Genomic DNA, 26,000 nt, shown 5'->3' on the forward strand with positions numbered 1-26,000 from the left:
CCCCCATTTGGACGCCCTTTATATCCTTCTCTTGCCTGATTGCATTGGCTAGAACTTCCAGCAGTATGTTGAATAGAAGTGGTAATAGAGGACAACCTTGTCTGGTTCCAGTTCTAAGTGGAAAACTTTCAGTTTTACTTCATTCAATATAATATTAGCTGTGAGTTTGTTGTAAATGGCTTCAATCAGTCCTAACAAATTCAAATATTGTGACTTGGTTGTTTGTACCCTAACATTAGTCTGTAATTAAAAAAAAAAAATAGTAAAAAAAAAAAAAAACTTCCTTAATTTTTCTCAAAGATAACCAGTAAATGCTGTCATGGCTAGTTTCTTGTAAGAAGGCTCTGAGATGGAATGTTTCATCAGAAGATTTACTGGGGAGATTCATGGGTGATATGCCTGTAAGGAAGTCAGTAAGACAAGATGAACAGAGGAAGAAGCTAGTGTACAATGTGGTTGCCCTGGTCTTGTGGTTGTGCCAACCTGTCACAGGTCTCTGAGTGCCCTTCGGTGTTGTCCTGCATTGAGACCAGTGAGGCTGTGTGTTTGTAGTCCCACATGAGCCAAGTCACTGGACATTAGTCACTAGCCAAACACCAGGTGTGGGCGTGACCTTGGATGAAGCAGTTACCTGTGTCCAAAGGCAATTTCCAATGAGCGACCCAGGTGTGAATATTCTCAAATCTAAGACTGGTTAATGGTATGTGAAGAGGGGATCCTGGCCTCACAGTGTTAAAACACTATTTTTAATACAATGACATCTTTTTATACTTTTGTACACTTAAGTATGCCTCTTATGCATTTTGTTAAATATCTGATTTGCTTTACTCAACATTATGTACTTTTTTTGTTTTACAGACAAAATTTCACTCTGTCACTGGGGATGGGGTACAGTAGACTGATCATAGCTCATTGTAACCTTGAACTCCTGGGCTCACATGATCCTCCTGCCTCAGCCTCCTAAATAGCTGGAATAACAGGCATGCATCACCATGCCTGGTTAATTTTTTTTTTAATTATTTTTTGTAGAGACAGAGGTCTTGCTGTGTTGCCCAGGCTGGTCTTGAACTTCTGGCCTCAAGTGATCCTCCTGACTTGGTCTCCTAAAGAGTGGGATTATGGGCCTGAGCCAAACTGCCTACCCAACATTATAAAGATCCAACATTGTTACCTATGGTTATAGTTCACTTATCAACATAATAGTATTGTATTCTGTCTAATGATTATACCCCAATTCATCCATTCAATTGTAGAGACATTCTGGGCCGTCTCCCATCTTTGCCTATATACATAATACTGCTGTGACAATTGCTATAAATGTCTTCTGGTGCACACGCTTATGTATGTTTCTAGGGTAGATACCCAGGAGTGGCATTGCTGAGGTACAGTCCACACAGACCTTCACCTTGCCTCCACAATGTCAGACAGCTTATTTTCCCATTCACATTTGTGTTTTCTTTGTTCCACAACCTCATCGAAACTTAGTATTTTCATTTGTCGTTGTTTTTGTTGTTTATTTGTTATTTTTATGTAGCCTTCTCATGGATTTCCAGCCTTGTCTCATCACGGTTTTATCTTCCGTTTCCCTGATGACTAATTGATTTCAGCATCTTTCCATATATTTGTTATTTATTTAGATTTCCTTTTTTGGAGAAGGCTGTTTTTGTACATTTTCTATTTCTCTTTTTTGTATTGAACCAAATATAATCTTTATATCTTTTAGAATGTATGAATATTACAAATTGAAGAAATATTGCAAATATTTTATTCTACTCTATAGCTGTCTTTTCATCCTCTCCATGATGTCTCAGATATTTTTAATTGTAAGGTAATCAAAATTTGTCAATTTTGTCTCTTTTTTGGGTTAGTACTTTTTGTGTGTCTCGTGAAATATTTTGACCTTGAGTTTGCATAAGTAATTTGGATTAAGATGCCTTGTCTATATTCTGTCTCATTTGTCCTGTGATAAGAAGGTATCTTATGATATTCTTTCCAAAGAAAGCATTTTGATTGTCTAAAATCTATAGAAGAATGATTTTCTTTCTAAGGTAAATTTACCTTTATTTAACTTCATGTTCTTTTCACTTTGACCATTGAATCTATAAGAAAAAGGAGGTAGTGAACAAAACAGAGAAATCAACATGTAAGGATATAAATGTACAAATTCAGATTCAGCTGCGTTTTCAAAGTTGAAATCTCTTTGCAGTAGACATTGCAATTGTTATTGGGGAAAAAAATTTAACTCTCAGCAGGAGGCAGCAAAGAAATCCATCAGGTATAAGCTGGAAAAATGAGCAGATCTGAAAGGGTCTAAATGAGTTCATGGATTGATGGCTTTGTGATCAGATTATTTAAAGAAGTTGAGAAGCTGAAGCTGTTGTGCCTAAAAAGTGGGTGTTGGCCTTGTGCTTCCTGCTAGTTTTGAAGGAGTGATTTTTGTAGTTATGGATGTTGTATCTTATAGGGGGAAGGTAACATGGGACCGAGGCTGGGCTCAAGAATATTCTTTCTACCAAAAATAAGTTTTGGTTCCTTCCGTCCACCTCTTTGCCATTCTCTGGGTCTGAAAGATATATTCCTAGGAATGTATCTCAATTTTTCAGTAGATGTTTAGTTACAATTATCTGTGCCATAACCCACATTGAGAGTCACTGCTAGCAAGCAACTATGCCTTTCCTTTTGTCCCCAGCTAGATACTTGGCACTACACCTCAGGGAAATTGCTATGCTGTTGTGTCCGGGAGACTTAATCTGTCACTGTGCCATAGTTTTCCTATTGGTGATTTCTCATCTTTGTCCCAGGAAGGAGTCGCATCTGAAAAGTTAAATTTCTATTTCCATTTCAAGAAAGGATATGAACAAACCATGCCTTCTAGTAATTAACCCAAAGAAGAAGTTCATTTTAAAGTAATTATGGGCTTTCATTGTTCAAGTAGCCACACGCTTTGATAAAGTTAAACCATTTAGCTTCGATAACGACTAAAAATCAAGTCTGTCTTAGAAGCTTTTGCATGGGTCCAAGAGATATTATTCTTTTGTACTGCTGAGGCTCTGAACAAAATTGAGAAAGTAAAAACAAAACACTCAAGGAAATACGATAAAAATCCTGTAGTAGCATGCCCTGTGATACTGCAGGGTTGCAGCAATTCTCTCTGTATTCTCCCCGCCACCACCACCCCTTCTCAAGTTGCAGAAATGGGGAGAGTGGGGAACAAAGGGCAAAGTAGGGCAGGAAACTTCATGCAACTCCAGCTTGAAAAATGGGGAAGTGAAAGGTGGGTTTTCATATGTCCATATTCGCCTGTCATAGTATCCCTGAATCACTATGACAAAATAGACATCAAGTGTCTGGGAAAGTCTAGCGTTTCTGTCACCACCCTGCAAGTTCTAGCCAGGCACAGAAATCTTGAGTCAATCATCGCCTGTGGGGTTGTGCCCATGTAGATTCAGATCACAAATTGGAACACCCTAACCGAGTGCCAGGACACATTTAGTTTGCAAATTGAAATACCAGCTAGCTGCTCAGGCTCACCTGGCTACTCTTGCAATCTCATAATCAAGTGGTATAAAATCCCACAACTAAATGTTTGCCCCCTACATACCTACCATGTTATTGCAGGATTCTTATCACCTGTCCCTATCTTACCAATGAAGGCTAAGTTTAAGAAAGTAGTTCATTTTGCAACAACTAAGTTTTCTGCCTGAAGCCTGCAAGTAGACAGGTTTATCTACCAGACATAAGCAATGCTTCCTACACTGGAGTTAGGGGAAGGGCAACCGAAGTAGGATTAACAGTGTGGGGGAATGGAGGGTTTCCACGGCAGCCCTCCCTGAGAGGAAAAATGGCAGAGCTGACTCAGGAATACACAGTTTTTCCAGTTATGCTCACTTGCTAAAATCTTCTCTTAAGAAGATACATACTAACTTCCTTCCAGATATGTTCAGGGTGCCACGATTTCAAATCAATTAACCATTTCCATGTATAAAATCTTAGAAAGAAGCAGTATTTGTAGGGGTTTATCTGCAGAATGGGTAGACCATTCATGTCTCTAAGTCAGTGGTTCTCAAAAGGATTTTGTTGTTGTCTAAAGACTCTTTAACAAAATTCTTTTTAAAAAATGTGAAATACGGGCGGCGCCTGTGGCTCAGTCAGTAAGGCGCCACCCCCATATACCGAGGGTGGCGGGTTCAAACCCGGCCCCGACAAAACTGCAACCAAAAAATAGCCAGGCGCTGTGGCAGGCACCTGTAGTCCCAGCTACTCGGGAGGCTGAGGCAAGAGAATCGCTTAAGCCCAGGAGTTGGAGGTTGCTGTGAGCTGTGTGAGGCCACAGCACTCTATCGAGGGCCATAAAGTGAGACCCTGTCTCTACCAAAAAAAAAAATGTGAAATACACATATCTAAGAAGAGACTCTAGTGAAATGGGACTGGGGGAGCACAGATCTGTCCTTACTTGAACTGACTCTTCCCAGCCAATATGTGTGCCAGGGGTCAGAAGAAACTTTCACTAGACTAGAGAAACTGAAACATTTCCCTCGATCAACCTAGGGTTGCACAAAGCTGGATTCACAGACACTGTGTTCGTAGACCCTGGTAGGGTTACTTTTACTTAACTATATTTAGTTACAATATCTTCCCCTTACACTAAAAGATGTGAATGAAAAACAAACAGGCATACAAAACTAACTTTACTCATTGTAAGGGTATTATTAAGGAAGTTTACCACATTAAATAATGTCCTCCTTTTTTCAAATCCAACATCTTTTTTATTTAGCCTTTTTTACATACAACAGGCTGTACATAATGAATGCATACACCTCCATGAGTTTGAAGCTAAGTATACATCCATGAAACCATCACCACGATCTATGTGTAAACATAGCCATCACCTCCAAAAGTTTTCTCCTTGTTATTTATTATCATTTCTATGATAAGACCACATCCTAATACTTACTGTCTCAGCAAATTCTTAGTATAAAATACAGTATTGTTAACTCTAGGTGCTGTAACATACAGAAGAGCTCTATAATTTTATTATCTTGTATAACCAAAACTTTGTATCTTCTGACTTATAGTTCCCTGTTTCCCAAGTCCTTGGCAATCACCTTTCTAGTCTCTGCTTCTACGCATATGATATTTTAGACTTATCATAGAAGTGGTGTCATGTGGCCTTTGTCCCTCTCTATCTGGCTTACTTAGCCCAATGTTTTCTAAGTTTTCCCATGCTGTTTCCTATGCTGTTTCAAATGGCAGGGTTTCCTTCCTTTCTAAGGCTGACTGATATTCCATTTTATGTATCTCCCACATTTTCTCTCTCCACTCATCCATTGATGGACATTTAGGTCATTTCTATGTCTTTGCTGTTGTAAATAATGCTGCAGTGAAAACAGGAGTGCAGATAACTCGTTCAGATCCTGATTTCAGTTTCCTTGTATACATACCTAGGAATGGGATTCCTGGATCATACAGTTGTATATAAGTCAGATGTCTGTAACTGTGTGACTGCCTGTGGTTTTAGTTTTTTAAGGTATCTCCCTTCAACTTTCCACAGAGCTTGCACTAGTTTGCAGTCCCACCAACAGTGTCTGAGAGTTCTTTTCTTTCTGCAACCGTGCCAGCACCTGTTGCTTTGGAATTTTTTGATAAAACCCATTCCCAGTGGAGTTAGGTGATATCTCGTTGTGGTTTTGATTTGCCTTTCCCTGATGATTAGAGGTCATTTAGTATTTTTTTCTATGTTTATTGGTCCTTAGTCTATCTTCTTTTGAATAGCTTCTGTTCATGTCTTTTGGCCACTGTTTATGTTTTTTTCTCCCCCCTTGCTGATTTACTTGAGTTCTTTATAGATTCTGGTTATCAGCCCTTTATTGAATACATGGCATCTAGGCATTTCCTTCCACTCTGCAGGTTGTCTATTCACTCTCCTGATTGTTTCCTTGGATATCCAGAAGCTTTTGAATTTAATCAGCTCTCATTTGTTAATTTTTGTTGTTGCCGGGATTGTCTTTGTAACCTTCTTTATAAATTCCTTGCCTAGGCTGATGTCTATAAGAGTTTTTCCAGCACTTTCTTCTAGAATTGTTATAGTTTCATGTCTTAGGTTTAAATCTTTTATCCAGTGAGAATCAATTTTTGTTCATGGTGAAAGGTATGGGTCCAGTTTCAGTTTTCTACAGGTTGCCAGCCAGTTCGCCCAGCACCATTTGTTAAATAGGGAGTCTTTCCCCCACTGAATGTTTTTGCTAGGCTTATTGAAGATCAAATGACATAAGAATCTGGGTTCATCTCTTGGTTCTCTATTCTGTTCTATACATCTGCCTCTCTGTTTTTATGCCAGTACCATGCTGTTTTTTGATCACTATCGATATATAGTATAGCCTGAAGTCTGGTAACATGATACCTCTGGACTCGTTTTTATTTCTGAGTAATGTATTGGCTATTCAAGGTTTTTTCTGATTCCATATAAAATGAAGCACTATTTTTTTCAAGCTCCTTAAAGTATGGCCATGGTGAAAAGCAAATTTATTGAGATAGAAAAGAAAAGTGGCTGCTCAAAGAGCAGCATTTGTGTGTGACTGGTTACCTGTTTTTATGCTCATCTCTTGGTTGCATATTAAACAAAGAGGACTGTTTGTGAGTTTCTCAGGAGAAGGGTAGAAAGACCTGGAACTTAGGGGTCTCCCCGCCTCCATTTAAACCATATAGGGCAATTTCCAGAAGTTGTGATGGCATTTGTAAACGGTCATGGCACTAGTGAGCGTTTATTTAACATACTAATGCATTTTAGCTAGCATGTCACAAGCAGTGAGAGTAACCTAAGGTTGTTTTCCATCATCACCTGAACTCCAGCTGGTGTTGGCTGATTTTCCCACAGTCTCTTGTTGTAACAGAGACTCCTGCTGGTTCCTTATCTCACCATCTTTGGGTGCCCCCTTCTTAATGCAATGCCATCGCATGGGTAGAACTGAGTAGAACATGGTTCTCTTGACTTTATGGATCCTGCTCCCCTCCTCCCCATGCCATTTCCTTCAGAATTTACCTGTTTCGTATCTGTTTCTTTGCAGCTTTGCCCAGAGATGGGATGGGTCAATCAGATAACTAATCCCTGCTCAGCTGGTAACTTCCTGATAACATAATGCCTTATCCTTATTTACAAGTCCCTTAAAGACCCATAAACATGTAGCTCTGGCATACTTTCTATTTAATGACATAAAATGGAAGTAAGAACAAGGCTAATAAAAAGCACACATAGTGCCGGGCCCCTTCTGCTTGCTATTGACAGTGAGCAAGCCTGGCTTCTGCCCAAAATGAATGCAGTTCTCAGTGGCCATGAGATTAAAAGAAAATAACAAGGGGAGAGGAATCCTACTATTGTTAACCACCTAACAGAAATAACCACCAGAAGAGCATGCTGGGGCAGTGAAGTGCATACCCTCAAGGGCATCCTTGCTACTGACATGGTGACAAAATGGGAAGTGTCCTTCTTCACAGGGAATTGTAATACAAGTTCGTGAAGTTTCCTAAAGTCTGTTTAGCATTTGCTAAATGTATCTTAGCTCTTCTACCCAGGAGTGGGACGGGCGGGGAGGGGGGTAGCAGCGTAAGATATGATGCTTTAGCTTTACGGAGGTGAGGGTCCATTGTGTGACTTCCGGGCAATCTCCATCAATGCTATTTCTCTGATGAGTTTTTGGTGGGTGTATTTTGACTCCAGAGTTTAGGCAGTACCTGGTAGAGGGTAGGATTTGTTGGGTAAAGGAAGAAGATTATGTTGGACCTTTCACAGTTCAGGTAGAAGTAACATCACTGGGATATCCATTGTCTGCGAATGTATTAACTTCTCCTTTTTAGTTTTCTTTTTATTTTTCTTTCTTTTTTTTTTTTTGTAAGTTTTGGCTGGGGGCAGGCTTGAAACCCCCACCCCTGGTATATGGGGCCGGCACCCTACTCCTTGAGCCACAGGCACCGCCCTCCTTTTCAGTGTTCACAGGCCACTGATATTTCAAGCTGAAACCGCTACAGCCATATTGCCAGAGCTTACTGCATTTCTGTCTTCCTTTTTGTGGAGTGATGTGTGGACTATTCTAAGATTTGAAAAGGGAGGCCCATATTCCAAAATTCCACTCAAGTAGGATGCTGCTGCTTTAAAACTGCATCTTCTTTTTCTAATTTCATTCCCTCCAATCTAATCTCAGATCCCTGCATTTTCTAGTTAGAATAGGGTGGAAGAAGCAATTAGTTAATTTATTTAAAATACAGATCCCTGGGCACTACTGACATGGAATTCTGAATCGGTATCACCACAGGAGGTGGGAGATGCAGAAGCTACATTTCCATAAGCAGGTTGAGTGATCTTGACTTCCGAGGGTCATGCTGAACAGTCCAGGAGCTTTGTCTCTAATTCAAATCCTGCTCCAAACTCCATTTCAGCGAACGAAGTCACCTCCCTCTTGACTTTTAACACCAAACACTGAGACCATAGTTTTAAGTCACTTTGTTTCCTGACTTTAGTTGATTAGTGCCATGTTAAGGAGCACTTTTTGACTTTTTTAAAAATTCTACTTGCTACCCAACCTTCTTCCCTTTCTCCTGAGAAATTTTAATACTACTATAGATATGTGTATGTACTTTGACCCTTCTTAAGGGCCACAAACCATTGTAATATTTAAGAGTTTTTGCCCACTCCCCCCACCAACAGCTAACTTTCCCCTCCTTTGGGGAGATGGTGGCCTCACGGGGAAGGCCTGGTGTACATCAAAGGCTTTGGGAAGCTCACTGTGCCTATGTCTGACTGTCCTCCCCACCCACTGCTCCAGTAGGCACCACCTTCAACGTGGGCCCCATTCACTTCATCTCTCCTCCTTCACCTTCAGCCTCTCCTTCCAGGAGGCCCTCTGTTGGGCAATGGCACTATAGGCTAAGCTAGAAATCTGTGAATTATCTTAGTCTCTCCCTTTACTCAACTCTGCTAGTTTTACTTGCCATATACTTTACAAATATGAATTTTCTTTCCCAACTGGACCATCAAATTCCTCATTTAAAATTTCATTCTTTCTCCCCCGAATGGCTGCAGTAGTCTGCTAACCATTCCCCCATGGCCAATTTTCGCCTCTATTCTCACAAAGTTGTAACTAAATTCAGATCTCACCCCCTTTTAATACCAGTGCTTTATCCTTTCAGTGGCTCCCCATGGCCCAAGATGAAGTACAAATGATTCAGAATGGTGGCGCCACCCTCCTCGGGTTGTGTCCTAATCTGTTTTTTCTCTCATCCCCTCTTTTTCTGTCTTCACGTTTTATGCTCCAGATCTACTGAAGTGCTAATCTCCACATTTTGTGCCTCTTTATTACCTCGTTTATTCACCATATTCTTCAAAACTCAGCCCATTCTTCACTGCCTTGAAAAACCATTCCTGAGGGTCTCAGACTGTGCTGAAGTCTCCTCCCCAGCAGTGCCCAGCCACTCTGAGCTTCTTTTCACAGCGTTACTCTGAAATCATGTCTGTCTCCCATTAAATCCCCCACTTGGTGATGGCAGCAATCACCTCTTTTTATCTTTCCACCTTCAGAGTTAGCAGTGCACTTGGCGTGTGCCAGATATTCAATAAAATCTTCATTGAACTCCACTGAACTGCCCTTCCTGAGGTTGGGGTACTAATTAGTATTAAAATGGACCCCCCAAAAGCAGGTGCCTGGGAAGAAAATAGAAAGCACAGACCTCGCTAATCCACCAATAGGGTAATTACTTTACCAAAACAACTGGTCAGTTCACTGGAAAAGTCAGCCAGTTGGCATCATGGACACCAAAACATTCAACTAGGCATTTCACTGGACTTGTGACTTTCCAGCAGGTGTCCACGCAGCCTGGGATGGAAGAAGTTACTGATCATTCTTTGTTTATTTTTACATTCTCCTCCTTCCCTACCCTCTCACATAGCCTACGATTTATGTCAGTGCTTTCCTACCCGTTTGGAAAGACAAACATCGCAAAGCATTCATATTTGAGCAAACTCCCCCAGACTGCCTAGAGAACAAATAATGTCCACATGGAAAATCCCACACACGAAAAGGCAAGTTTAACCAAGTTGCTGTAAAGCACTAGCCCTTTCAGGTTTGGGACACGTGGCTTCTCTGGCTGAATGGACAGAAGGTCTGAATGAGTAAGAGCAGCTCCAAACAACAAGCACCCAAACAAGACGGCCATTCTCACTCCCCTCAGACGACTGCCCTGAGAGGCTTGCTCTCCAACGGGTCCTACATGCTAAATAACTCTATTCTCAGTTCACGTTGACTTGGGGGCTCGAGCCAGGTGAAAAGACAATTGACCCAAACAGCCAAAGCGAAATCCAAACTTCACTAACAAGGTGGTTGATTTCCTAATCCCAGTCAGCAGGAGGCTGAGTGCCACTTTCTACAAATGTATCTTTTATGCAAAAGAAAAATTATTAAAAGGTGGTGGTGGGGGGGAGGGTAAGCAGCCAAGGGGTCCTTTAAATGGGCTGTGTTAGACTTTTGTTATGTTGTGTGCTTTCTTGCAGGCGACTTTTTGGCAAATGCTGCATCTTCGGCAGGAGAAGTTGGCTGAGCACAAAAGGGCTTTTGAAGCGGTGAGTGTAAATTCAGACCCCTTTTCTTTCTTCCTTCCTTCCTTTCTTAGCCCTCTCTCTTCTCCTGTGTCTGGAGACCACTAAGTAGAAATAATAAGCGCCATTGCTTGCGGTACACGTCCCATGAATTACTCAAACATCCAATGTAACGTTAGAAAGGAGGCACGCTTTTTTCTTCCCTGCAGAAGTTTCCCTATCCATTCTTTATTTACATGTCGTCGTGAGGCCAAGTGGTGCACAGCTAGGCAGAACACATGCGCGCACGCGCGCGCGCACACACACACACACACACACACAGGAGGCCATTAAACAAATTAAAAGAGATGGGGATGACTAATACAGTACTCTCGGAATCCCCAATTCGATTAGTCTGACTTTAATACACAAAAGCAGTGCCGGAGAGGGAAGGGAGGCAAACTGCTCTTTAATAACCTGTACAATTAAATTATGGTGATGAATTTAACTATTCTGTACTTCTTAAAGGAGCCTTATTATCTGATTGCTTGTAAAAAGAAAGTCCGTCTTCCAGCCGAGTTTCTGGCACACCCCTGGAATGTCCACGTGGCAGTTCTGTGCTTTCAAGACTATTTCTTTTCCCCTTCTGGAAAATTTTGTCTCCAAAAATTATTCAGATGGTTTATCTCCTTGTGGGCCTGTACCTTTTTTTATTCCTTAATCAAGGGTCAGAAGGGGGAGTGTAGGCGCTAGGAAATGGTTTTCCCCTTGGTAGCTGCAGATAGATACTTTGGGTGACTTTTTTTATTCAATCATAACTCTGTACATTGATGCGTTTATGGGGTTCAGTGTACTGATTTGATATACAATGCTTACATTGAACTGATTAACACATCCATCACCTCGCTAACTTATTTGTTATGCTAAGACAATTATATTCTTTTCTTAATAGTTTTGAAATGTACCATTGCATCATGCACATTAGGTGAGGCGGGAGGTGGGGAGACTTTTGGTTAAAGGTCTTAGCCTACTTCAAATCATGGGGGCCTTCTGCTTCTTACTTCATGGAGTCTGATTTTGCCTCAGAAATTGGGGCATGGCTCCAAACATCAGTGGTCACTGTGTCAGAAGCTGAGGCGGTGGGGACCGATACTCCAGGGACTAGGCCACTCCTTTCCTGGAGTCATTCTGTTATAAAACAGGATGTCTGTGTCCATCCATTAGATCTTCATTGAAATGCCTTCCTTTTCCCTTTACTGAATAGTTATAGCTCCAGCAATTTCTCTCCTAACAGAAGAATACTCTGCAATTCAGGGAACATTTCTATTTGAGCAAGGAGCATAGACGGAAAGCAGGGACTTTTTTTTCTTTGTAAACTATTGACCTCAAACTCAGCTTCCACTAGACCTTTCTAAGTTGCTATTAGAAAATCGGACCTACCTGTGTACACCTCAAGTGCTCAAGTGTAAGTGCTGAGTAGTAACGACTCACGGGGACATCATTTTCAGCTATAAATGGTGACAGTGTCTTACTGCCACACAGGTTCCACATGGCCTTCCTGTGCTTATGGTCGCCAGACTGGACTTTGTCTCACGGGGTGAGGAGCACAGATCGTGGGACCAGTCAGTCTGGCTTCAAATCCTAGCTCTGTCACCACTGTCTTCAGAACCTTACCATGTTATCTACCTCCCTGTGCCTTAGTTTCCTCATTGCAAAATGTAGGGAATTAATGATATAACAGCCGAAGACTGTTATAAGAGTTAAATGACACATCTAGAACCATAGAACAGGGCCCGAGAAGTGAACTGGGACTTTTACCACCTGGAACATTTGTCATATGGTGGGCACTTTCAGGAAGGCTTGCGTGTGTTATTATCTCATTTATACAACAAACCTAAAAGGTTAGGTTTTTTTTTTTTTTTTCTCTGTATTAAAGATGAGAAACTGAAATATAAAGACACTAAGCATCTTTCCCAAGGTCTTAGGGAAGGGAACTGATAAATCACAGAGCTCACACTGTAAAACACCTGTGTTCAGCCGCTTCTTATACAACGTATATTTGACAATATTTTCCAGGTCCCCAAGAACATCTAATCCAATCAGGAAGAATAAAGGTGAAACAAACACAGTATTTTCAAGGGGTAGTATTGAATGAATGGGGGAAAATATAGCGTGGCAGGAGGAGTGGAGAAGGGAAGGGTCACGGTGGCCGATGACGGCAGCAGGACTACAGCCATCTGGCACGTGGGGCAGCAGGGAGCGAGTTCAGTGGTCTCTGCAGAGGATCAGGGTCCAGTGTGCTGTGTGCTGATCTAAGGAGGTCAAAGCGTGATCATGGGGACATGTGCCAGCTGTCCTGGCCGCCCTATCCTGTTAGGCATTTCAGTATGTACTTAGAATTGGCTGACTTAATCATCCCCTTACTTGGGCTCACGGTGCCCAGTCACCTTGTCAGAGGTCAGCTCTGAAAACCTTCCAGACAGAGTCAACTGATAAGCTCTGCATCTCTCTCCAGGATCACGCTCTCAGCACAGAGGTGTGCTGTGATTCATTAGATTGCCCATGATTTTCATAATCCACCTGGGGATGTTGAACATGAAGGGTAAGATGGGTTAGTACATTTATTTCTCTTTGAATTTTAAACTTGGTGGATTCCTGACCATCATTCTGCTCCCTTTGGCAGTCCAGGCCACATAAGCTCCTTGAGGTTTATTTTTCACTGGGGTGACCATGGCCACCCAATTGATAAGGCATGTGCATTTTGAAACTTCTGGCTGACCAACTCTTGGCGAGGATGAGCTTTGCAACATTTCTTGGTTTGAACTGTACTTTCATTGCGGTTCATCGGACATAATGCCAAATGGTGAGCTTGCACGTAAGTGGATTTTTGTTTTTACTTTGTATTTGCATGTAGAGATGAGGGCGACTTTGTGCTTTGCTCACCATTATTAAGAAAGCAAAGGAGACCCCAGATGAATGATGTATAGACATTACATAGATTATGGTACGTTTTGCCATTTCATTTTTATTTTTTTATTAAATCATAGCTGTGTACATTAATGCGATGATGGGGCACCATACACTGGTTTTATAGACCGTTTGACACATTTTCATCACACTGGTTAACATAGCCTTCCTGGCATTTTCTTACTTATTGCGTTAAGACATTTATATTCTACATTTACTAAGTTTCACATGTCCCCTTGTAAGATGCACCGCAGGTGTAATCCCACCAATCACCCTCCCTCTGCCCATTCTACCCCCTCCCTCCCCCCTTCCCCATATTCCTGGGTTATAACTGGGTTATAGCTTTCATATGAAAGCCATAAATTAGTTTCAAAGTAGGGATGAGTACATTGGATACTTTTTCTTCCATTCTTGAGATACTTTAGTAAGAAGAATATGTTCCATCTCCATCCATGTAAACATGAAAGAGGTAAAGTCTCCATCTTTCTTTAAGGCTGCATAGTATTCCATGGTGTACATATACCACAATTTATTAATCCATTCATGGATCGATGGGCACTTGGGCTTTTTCCATGACTTAGCAATTATGAATTGGGCTGCAATAAACATTCTGGTACAAATATCTTTGTTATAAGGTGATTTTTGCTCTTCTGGGTATATACCTAGTAGAGGAATTATAGGATTCAATAGCAGATCTATTCTTAGATCTCTAAGTGTTCTCCAAATATCTTTCCAAAAGGAATGTATTAATTTGCATTCCCACCAGCAGTGTAGAAGTGTTCCCTTTTCTCCACATCCACGCCAACATCTCTGGTCTTGGGATTTTGTGATATGGGCTAATCTTGATGAAGTTAGATAATATCTCAAAGTAGTTTTGATTTGCATTTCTCTGATGATTAAGGATGATGAGCATTTTTTTCATATGTCTGTAGGCCATGTGCCTGTCTTCTTCAGAGAAGTTTCTCTTTAAGTCCCTTGCCCAGCCTGCGATGGGATCACTTGTTCTTTTCTTGCTTATACGTTTGAGTTCTCTGTGGATTCTGGTTATTAAACCTTTGTCGGAGACATAGCCTGCAAATATCTTCTCCCATTCTGAAGGCTGTTTGCTTGCTTTACTTACTGTGTTCTTGGCTGTTCAGAAGCTTTTAGTTTGATCAGGTCCCAGTAGTGTATTTTTGAAGCTGCTTCAATTGCCCCGGGGGGGTCCTCCTTATAAAATACTCGCCCAGACGGATTTCTTCAAGGGTTTTCCCTGCACTCTCTTCTAGTATTTTTATAGTTTCATGTCTGAAGTTTAAATCTTTAATCCAGTGAGAATCTATCTTAGTTAATGGTGAAAGGTGTGGGTCCAGTTTCAGTCTTCTACAGGTTGCCAGCCAGTTCACCCAGCACCATTTGTTAAATAGGGAGTCTTTTCCCCACTGAATGTTTTTAATTGGCTTGTCAAAGATCAAGTAACGGTTAAGTAGCTGGGTTCATCTCTTGGTTCACTATTCTGTTCCATACATCTACCTCTCTGTTTTTTGTGCCAGTACCATGGTGTTTTGATCACTATCGATTTATAGTCTGAGGTCCGGTAGCCTGATTCCTCCTGCTTTGTTTTTATTTCTGAGTAAGGTCTTGGTTATTCGAGGTTTTTTCTGATTCCACATAAAACAAAGTATTATTTTTTCAAGAACTTTAAAGTATGACAGTGGAGCTTTAATAGGGATTGCATTAAAATTGTATGTTGCGGGCGGCGCCTGTGGCTCAAGGAGTAGGGCGCCAGTCCCACATGCCGGAGGTGGCAGGTTCAAACCTAGCCCCGGCCAAAAACCAAAAAAAAAAAAATTTGTATGTTGCTTTGGGTAGTATGGACCTTTTAACAATGTTGATTCTTCCCAGCCATGAGCATGGTATGTTTTTCCATTTGTTAACATTTTCAGCTATTTCTTTCCTTAGAGTTTCATAGTTCTCTTTATGGAGATCTTTCACGTCCTTTGTTAGATAAACTCCCAAATATTTCATCTTCTTTGGCACTACTGTGAATGGAATAGAGTCCTTAACTGTTTTTTCAACTTGACTTATTGTTAGTATATATAAAGGCTACCGATTTATGAATGTTGATTTTGTAACCTGAGACGCTGCTGTATTCCTTGATCACTTCTAAGAGTTTTGTAGTAGAATCCCTGGTGTTTTCCAGATATACGATCATATCATCTGCAAAGAGTGAAAGTTTGATCTCTTCTGACCCTATATGGATACCCTTGATCGCCTTTTCTTCCCTAATTGCAATGGCTAAAACTTCCATTACAATGTTAAAGAGCAGTGGAGACAATGGGCAGCCTTGTCTGGTTCCTGATCTGAGTGGAAATGATTTCAATTTAACTCCATTCAATACGATATTGGCTTTGGGTTTCTTGTAGATGGCCTCTATCAGTTTAAGAAATGTCCCTTCTATACCAGTTTTCTTAAGTGTTCTATCAGAAAGGGATGCTGTATATTATCAAAAGCTTTTCTGCATCAATGAGAGAATCATATGTTCTTTGTTTTTTGATTTGTTTATGTGCTGAATTATACTTACAGATTTAAGTATATTGAACCAGCCTTGAGACCCTGGGATAAAACCGACTTGGTCATGATATATCATTTGTTTGATGTGTTGCTGGATTCTGTTTGTTAGGATCTTTTTGAATATTTTTGCATCTATATTCATTAGTGATATTGGTCTATAACAGTCGTCCTCAAACTTTTTAAACAGGAGGCCAATTCACTGTCCCTCAGACCATTGGAGGGCTGGAATATAGTTTAAACAAAAAAACTATGAACAAATTCCTATGCACACTGCACATATCTTATTTTGAAGTAAAAAACAAAATGGGAACATATACAATCACACCGCCTCATGTGGCCCACGGGCCACAGTTAGAGGACCCCTGGTCTATAATTTCTTTTCTTGTTGGGTCTTTTCCTGGTTTGGGGATAAGGGTGATGTTTGCTTCATAGAACATATTAAGTAGTCTTCCTTCTTTTTCTATATTTTGGAACAGGTTGAGTAATATAGGTACTAGTTCCTCTTTAAAGGTTTGTTAGAATTCTGACGTGAAGCCATCTGGTCCTGGGCTTTTCTTTTTAGGGAGATTTTGTAAGGGTGATGCTAGTCTTAGAAGGTGATGTGCTTCCAAGTGTTGGTCAATTTCCTTCAGATTTTCATATTTCTGAGAATAAAGTTTCTTGTAATATTCATTAAGGATTTTTTTTATTTCTGAGGAGTCTGTTGTTATTTCGTCTTTGATGTTTCTGATGGATGAGATTAGAGATTTTACTCTTTTTTTCCTGGTTAAGTTAGCCAAAGGTTTATCTATTTTATTGACCTTTTCAAAAAACCAACTTTTTGATTCATTGATCTGTTGTATAATTCTTTTGTTTTCAATTTCATTTAATTCTGCTCTAATTTTTGTTATTTGTTTTCTTCTACTGGGTTTGGGGTTGGAATGTTCTTCGTTTTCCAGTTGCTTGAGATGTCCCATTAAGTTGTTAACTTCCTCTCTTTCCATTCTCGTAAGGAAGGCTTACAGTGCTATAAGTTTCCCTCTTACGACTGCCTTTGCAGTATCCCAGAGGTTCTGATAATTCGTGTCTTCATTGTCATTTTGTTCCAAAAATTTGGCAATTTCCTTCTTAATCTCATCTCTGACCCAGCTATCATTCAGCATAAGGTTATTTAATTTCCATGTTTTTGTATGAGTATTCAGATTCCTGTTGTTACTGAGTTCAACTTTTATTCCATGGTGTTCCGAGAAGATGCAAGGAATAATTTCCATTCCTTTAAATTTACTGAGGTTAGACTTGTGACCTAAGATGTGAATGATTTTGGAGTATGTTCCATGGGCTGATGAGAAGTATGTGTATTCATTTTTGTTGGGATGAAATGTTCTGTAGATGTCTGCTAAATCCAAATGTTGAATGGTTAGGTTTAAATCTAAAATTTCTTTCTTCAGTTTCTTATTGGAGGATCTATCCAGCACTGCCAAAGGAGTGTTGAAATCTCTGACTATTATGAAGCTGGAGGAAATCAAGTTGCTCATGTCTGGTAGAGTTTCTCTTATAAATTGAGGCGCATTCTGGTTGGGTGCATAAATATTAATAATTGAAATCTCATCATATTGAGTGTTACCCTTAACAAATATGAAGTGACCATTCTTGTCCTTCCTTACTTTTGTTGGTTTAAAGCCTATTGTGTCTGCAAATAGAATTGCAACACCTGCATTTTTCTGATTACCATTTGCCTGAAATATGGACGACCATCCTTTTACCCTCAGTCTATATTTATCTTTTCTTTTTTTTTTTATTAAATCATAGCTGTGTACATTAATGTGATTATGGGGCACCATACACTGGTTTTATTGACCCTTTGACACATTTTCATCACACGGGTTAACATAGCCTTCCTGGCATTTTCTTAGTTATTGTGTTAAGACATTTATATTCTACATAAGCTATATTTATCTTTTGAGGTAAGATGTGATTCTTGCATGCAGCAACTATCTGGCCTGAGTTTCTGTATCCAGTAAGCCAACCTATGCCTCTTTAGAGGACAGTTTAAGCCATTCACCTTAATGGAGAATATTGATAAGTCTGGTAAAATTTTGGGTATCGAGTTTTTCAAAAGTCCAATAGACATTTTTAATCCTTTCGTCACTGTGGAAGTTGGAGTTTGATCAAAAGTTTCTGAGTGAGTTTACTTTTGTGGTAGAGGGTTGGGCTGGTCATTATGGAGGATAGGTCTGAGAATACCCTGAAGAGCTGGTTTGGTTATGGCAAATTTCTTCAACATATGAATGTCATTAAAGTATTTAATTTCTCCATCATAAATCAAACTGAGTTTAGCTGGATACAGGATCCGGGGTTGAAAGTTATTTTGCTTTAGGAGATTAAAAGTAGATGACCACCCTCTTCTGGCTTGAAAAGTTTCAGCAGAGAGATCTGCAGTCATTCTAATATTCTTCCCTTTATAGGTAATGGATTTCTTACGTCTGGCTGCTTTCAGAATTTTCTCATTCATATAAACTTTAGTGAAGTTAATTATGATATGCCTGGGGGATGTCTTATTCAGATTGAGTCATGCTGGGATTCTGAAACTGTCTGCTACCTGAATTTCAGAATCCTTTGGCACGTCTGGAAAATTCTGTTTCATAATTTCATGGAGAAGGGCCTCTGTGCCTTGCGAGGCCACTTCATCACTTTCAGGGATTCCAATGAGGCAGATATTAGCCTTCTTCGAATTATCCCAGAGCTCTCTGGGAGAATGATCCATTTTTGCTCTCCATTTCTCTTCCTCTTTGAGAGTTTGGGAGTGTTCAAAAGCTTTGTCTTCAATGTCAGAAATCCTTTCTTCTGCTTGGTCCCTCTGTTACTGAGGGATTCTACTGTATTTTTCAGATCTTTGAGGGCTGCAAATTCTTGCTTCAGTGCATCAAAATCATTGGTGGTTAAATTTGTTAAATTCTTGAGACAACTTTTGAATTTCTCCTCGAATTTCTAATTCCGACTTTTGAATTGTTCCTCGAATTTCTAATTCCAAATTTTCCTCCATTGTATTAATCTTGTTTGCAATCCAAATTCTGAATTTGATTTCTGACATCTCAGCCAGCTGTTTATGAATGGGATCTTCAGTTACATCTGCCATATCTTTCCTTGCGGTGCGAGGTGGTATCTATTCTTATTTTTCATGTTACCAGAGTTTTTCTGCTGATTCTGTCCCATGATTATTTTACACCATTTGACTTTTCCCCTAGAGCTTTGTTGAGGACCCATACAATGCTATCGCCTGAGAAACTGGGGACCTGTTTGGTATGGTGGGACTAAGTGGTTCTGTCTTGTTTTCAGGTTGTCTCTGTCTGACCATAGTGAATCATTTACTCTGGGTTGAAGCCTCAGGGGTCCTGCATTTCAGTCCCAGATCTGTTCCACGGTGGTTGCCACCTGAGAAGATGCCTGGCCTCCTCTGGTTGCCCCAGGAGACAGGGGGTGTGGCTTTGGAATATCCGGGTTGAGCCCTATTGTTGCCAAAAACGGCTGTTGCTCTGCACCTCGGGGCACCGCAGCTCCTGTGTGGTTCCCTCTCAGCCGAGCATCCTCTCCTAACTCCTGGGCCACAGAATCAGCCCTGACCAGCTGCAGTCTAGTCCCTGTCCACACCCCTCAAGAAATCACCCAAAAATCTGGAGTCCTGGGGGACAGGCCTCCAGACCTCAGAGTGAGAGTGGAGGGGAGTGCTGGGAGCTCAGAATTGCAGGTAGAGAATATATACAGTTTCATACAGTTTTATGCCTGGTAGGAGGACACCGTGGCACCCTAGTAGGGGAGTTAGGTCCAGTTTTTAGAGGGTCTCTCCCGTGGAGTGTAGTGGGAGGACCTTTGAACTCTGCTCATTTGTTTGTGGGGCACTCCGAGCCATTCTCATGGGGGAGGGGACTCCTGTCTGCTTGGTGATGGATTTTGTACCTTTTGTTTGTATCCTTGGGGTCGCAGCTTGCCTCAGCGGGGTTGATGTGCATTCTTCAACCTTCTCTCTTGGTGCAGCTCAAATCCACCAGGTTACTTGCTAAATTTCTGTCCTTTAACTCTCCTTCTGGATGGGAGCCCCTGCGGAAAGCTGGCTTCAGTCAGCCATCTTGTCTCCACCCCCAGTTTCACAAATACTTCTTTAATTTACGCTACACGACACCTTGCATAAGAATTTTGCACTTTGTCATATTAAATTGAATCACTGGTTCAGTAATAAAGGTGAGAGAAATTGACAGGAAACACAAGTGTATTAATATACTCCGAAATATTCAGAATATTTGAATATTAGGATGTAATATGCCCAGAGTTGGAAGAATTTAGAGTGATGGGATCTATGATACCTAGAGAGGACAACTATCTTCAGACAAAGACATTGAGGTTTACTATCACATATGTGAATCTTGAAAGAACCAGTCCTTCCTGATGGCTCCTGAGTGGTCAACTGGGCCTAAATTCAAAATAGAGCCAAGTGGCTATTTGCTGACTAGAGGTCATACAACTACTCTGCTTTCCTGGAAAGCCCCCATGCTTTCTTAACTTTGGGACTTTCATGGTTATCTATGCCTGTTCATATCACCTGAATCAACCAAAGGCCTTGACCTGCATCAACCAGCAGAACTAGGCAAGTTTGCAGCTTTCATGTGCATAAGCAGATCAGATGGGAACCTGGGTGAAAAGTTTGTCTATAAAAGATAGCCTTTCTCTTTGTTCTCGCTGAACATATCTTGGCTTCAAGCCAAGGCGGCATCTTCCCAGTTTGCAAACTGTTTCCTGGAATACAGTCTTTTTTGTTTTTTTTTTCAAAGAAAATTCTTTTTTCAATGGATTCAGGTTCATTTTCATCATACTTGCACCTTGCACTTGCAAGGTGAGGGAGAGAGTTTCAAGTATATATCAGAGATAACCATATGTCTATATTTGAAAGAGGCATATAGAAACAATAGCAGGTACAGTCTCAAACTTACATAACTTAGCCAAATGATGCACTCACTGCCTTCTTCCTGTCTTTCTTTAACAAATGCCATTAAAAGAATCACACAGGTGATTCTTTCAACCTATTATGTTCCTGGTACTGTACCAAGACCTGTGGAAACAACCGTGATAAGCCAGAAAAAAAAAAAAATCACTACCTTTAAGAAGCTAATTATTTGAAGAAACTGCAGTGAGCTTAAAGAAGCCACAAGCATGCTGTCAGGAGCAGGGGACTTCCTAAGTCTTAATCCTCGCTTCTCAGCAAGGCCTCTGTGCCCTTGTGCACATGTCTGTGCCTCAGTTTCCTCACGTACTTTGTACAGAAAATAGGAGCAGTTTTGTGGATTGGCTATTCTGAATATTTAATGAGGTATAATAGAAAAAGAGTTAAGCAAAACTCCTGTTAAATGATAAATGTTTAATAAATGTTAGTGATCATGGTTATCAAAGAACATGATGTTTAAGAATAAGAAACTCTAATATGTATTTTATGTATTTTACCTCATCCCACTTGACTTTTATAACAACCTAATGAGGTAGGTATTATCATCTCCATTTTATGGACAGGAATACAAAGATTTAGAGAATTTAAATTAATTTTATAATAAGTGGAATCAGAATTTGAATCCAGGTCTATGGATTCCCAAAAGGCACACTTTTTCAAGTAGTCAATACTAATTTAATAAATTATTGAATAATAAAATAATAAACCCTACCTTTGTGAACTATATAAAATACAAAGATAAACAACATTTGGCTCTGAACCCTCAAACAACTGACCATCTAGTTGAACTGATAAGATATTTTGAAGCCTGATCACAGTTTAGAGATTAATTCAACCCTTTCAATGCAGATAGGTGAGATTGCAGATTAGAACAGGAAGTCACATCCTTATCTTTTCACCCAAATATGCTCTTGCCACGAGAGCTAAAATATTATAAAAATATCATTAGTTCTCATTCACTGAGTGCTTACTAGGTATCAGGAACCATTCTATTTATTAACTCATTTAAGAATCAGAACCCCTCTAGGAGATTGGCGTTATTATAATGTGTTTCTTAGTAAATGATGTAGAAGGAAGTTGAGTAACTTATCCAAAGTTATATGGCTAGTGTCTATAAGAGATGAGCTTTGAGTTCAGGAAATTCAGCTTTAATGCCAATGGTCTTAAAAATAATGTATTACCATTTCCCAAAGTATAGATTATTCAGACAACAAATGCTATAACAATGTTGTGGTGGGAAAAATTATTACAGTGTTAGCTTATAAGAGAATATATTTTGGATGATATAGTATATATCTTTGAAAATATACACATATAGGATTTTGATATGTTTAAACAATAAAGGGATAAAATATGAATAAATGTGAGGAAATGTGAATGCAGGACATTTATAGATTAGTGAACAGACCAAGACTAGTGCAATGGTTCATGCTGAGAAGTTTAAGAGCTACCAAAAAAAGATGAAGAATCTCTGCTGTTGGACATATCCCCTTGAGTTTTCTGAGTTGAACATTAACGATGTAAAAATACATTTAACTTTTTATGTGAATTAAATAAATAGCAATACATCAAAAAGAACTGGGAAATCCAAGACTGAAAGGCAAGACAGGAATGCAGCATGCCTCCAGGGTGAAGGGCTCAACTACAACTTGAACTTTGCCTAACAAATGCAAATAGTGCTACCTAATCATCTGTACCCTCATGTTAATTTGAAATGAAAGGCAGGACACAAGTGCAGTTATCCAGGCGTGGGTGGTGAGCACTCTGGTAGCACTTCTCTCAATCCCCTGCTACATCTTCGAATCTCTTTTGCTGGGTTTTCTTTGTCTTCTTGACGCTAAGTTTTAGAGTGTCCCAGATTTCCATTCTCAAATCTCTTCTCTATTTATACTTGTGCCCTTATACCGTGGCATTAAATCTCCTCCATATGCTGATAATTCTTAATTGCATACTTAGCATTTTCAGTCGGATATCTAGCCTTCCATGTGGCCAATGAAAAACCTTGGTATTCCTTCAAAATTTGCTCCTCCCCCCATTTATGCAGAGGCTAACAGTCACTCTTGACTCTTCTTTCATACATGCTTTGTCAGAAATTTGGCTCTGTGTTCTAAATTGGACCACATTCTACTACTTCCCTTGAAGCTCTATTGCAAGTTCCCACTAGCCTTTCACTTTCCTCATTCACCTGCTCTCCACCTCCCCCGACACACTAATATCTGCTCTCTAGATAGCAGTCACAGTGATCTTTTTTGAAAAGGAAGTCACAGTTTACCACTGTCTTGCTCAAAATTCTGACATTTTGAACTGAACCAATCACCCGAGGACTATCCAAGTTGTGTTATGGGTGTGTGGTTGTAGGAAGATTTGATTTTCCTTTTCCAATTGTTACATGTGGGAGGCGGGGTAATTTAATTGCTGGTATTTCTCCACAGCTGAGACATACACCCAGAGTAACTGTTTCACTAGGATTGGACACAGACCAGCTGAAAACAAGACAGAACTACTTAGCCCCACCACACCAAACAGGTTTCCAGTTTCTCAGGCCATAGCACTGTACGGGTCCTTGACAAAGCTCTAGGGGAAAAGTCAAACGGTGTAAAATAATTATGGGGTGGAATAAGCATTAAAACTCTGGTAACATGAATAACCAGACTAGATCATTGCCCCAAGGAAAGATATGGCAGATGTAACTGAAGATCCCATTCATAAACAGATGGCCAAGATGTTAGAAATCGAATTCAGAATTTGGAATGCAAACAAGATTAATAGAATGGAGGAGAATGTGGAATTAGAAATTCGAGGAACAATTCAAAAGTCGGAATTAGAAATTCGAGGAGAAATTCAAAAGTTGTCTCAAGAATTTAACAAATTTAACCACCAATGATTTTGATGCACTGAAGCAAGAATTGCAGCCCTCAAAGATCTGAAAAACACAGTAGAATCCCTCAGTGACAGAGTGGACCAAGCAGAAGAAAGGATTTCTGACATTGAAGACAAAGCTTTTGAACACTCCCAAACTCTCAAAGAGGAAGAGAAATGGAGAGCAAAAATGGATCATTCTCCCAGAGAGCTCTGGGATAATTCAAAGAAGGCTAATATCTGCCTCATTGGAATCCCTGAAAGTGATGAAGTGGCCTCGCAAGGCACAGAGGCCCTTCTCCATGAAATTATGAAAGAGAATTTTCCAGACATGCCAAGAGATTCTGAAATTCAGATAGCAGACAGTTTCAGAACCCCTAGCATGACTCAATCCGAATAAGACACCCCCAAGGCATATCATAATTAACTTCACTAAAGTTTATATGAATGAGAAATTTCTGAAAGCAGCCAGATGTAAGAAATCCATTATCTACAAAGGGAAGAATATTAGAATGACTGCAGATCTCTCTGCTGAAACTTTTCAAGCCAGAAGAGGGTGGTCATCTACTTTTAATCTCCTAAAGCAAAATAACTTTCAACCCCGGATACTGTATCCAGCTAAACTCAGTTTCATTTATGATGGAGAAATTAAATACTTTAATGACATTCATATGTTGAAGAAATTTGCCATAACCAAACCAGCTCTTCAGGGTATTCTCAGACCTATCCTCCATAATGACCAGCCCAACCCTCTACCACAAAAGTAAACTCACTCAGAAACTTTTGATCAAACTCCAACTTCCACAGTGGAGAAAGGATTAAAAATGTCCACTGGACTTTCGAAAAACTCGATACCCAAAATTTTACCAGACTTATCAATATTCCCCATTAAGGTGAATGGCTTAAACTGTCCTCTAAAGAGGCATAGGTTGGCTTACTGGATACAGAAACTCAGGCCAGATAGTTGCTGCATGCAAGAATCACATCTTACCTCAAAAGATAAATATAGCTTATGTAGAATATAAATGTCTTAACACAATAACTAAGAAAATGCCAGGAAGGCTATGTCAACCCGTGTGATGAAAATGTGTCAAAGGGTCAACAAAACCAGTGTATGGTGCCCCATGATCACATTAATGTACACAGCTATGATTTAATAAAAAAAAAAAAAAGAAAAGAAATGATAAATATAGACTGAGGGTAAAAGGATGGTCGTCCATATTTCAGGCAAATAGTAATCAGAAAAATGCAGGTGTTGCAATTCTATTTGCAGACACAATAGGCTTTAAACCAACAAAAGTAAGGAAGGACAAGAATGGTCACTTCATATTTGTTAAGGGTAACACTCAATATGATGAGATTTCAATTATTAATATTTATGCACCCAACCAGAATGCGCCTCAGTTTATAAGAGAAACTCTAACAGACATGAGCAACTTGATTTCCTCCAGCTTCATAATAGTCGGAGATTTCAACACTCCTTTGGCAGTGCTGGATAGATCCTCCAATAAGAAACTGAAGAAAGAAAATTTAGATTTAAACCTAACCATCCAACATTTGGATTTAGCAGACATCTACAGAACATTTCATCCCAACAAAAATGAATGCACATACTTCTCATCAGCCCACGGAACATACTCCAAAATCGTTCACATCTTAGTTCAGAAGTCTAACCTCAGTAAATTTAAAGGAATGGAAATTATTCCTTGCATCTTCTCGGAACACCATGGAATAAAAGTTGAACTCAGTAACAACAGGAATCTGAATACTCATACAAAAACATGGAAGTTAAATAACCTTATGCTGAATGATAGCTGGGTCAGAGATGAGATTAAGAAGGAAATTGCCAAATTTTTGGAACAAAATGACAATGAAGACATGAATTATCAGAACTTTTGGGATACCGCAAAGGCAGTCCTAAGAGGGAAATTTATAGCACTGCAAGCCTTCCTCATGAGACCGGAAAGACAAGTTAATGGGACATCTCAAGCAACTGGAAAGGAAGAACATTCCAACCCTAAACCCAGTAGAAGCAAAGAAATAATGAAAATTAGAGCAGAATTAAATGAAATTGAAAATGAAAGAATT

The sequence above is a fragment of the Nycticebus coucang genome, chromosome 3 (assembly GCF_027406575.1).
Source record: "Nycticebus coucang isolate mNycCou1 chromosome 3, mNycCou1.pri, whole genome shotgun sequence".
Lineage (NCBI taxonomy): Eukaryota > Metazoa > Chordata > Mammalia > Primates > Lorisidae > Nycticebus > Nycticebus coucang.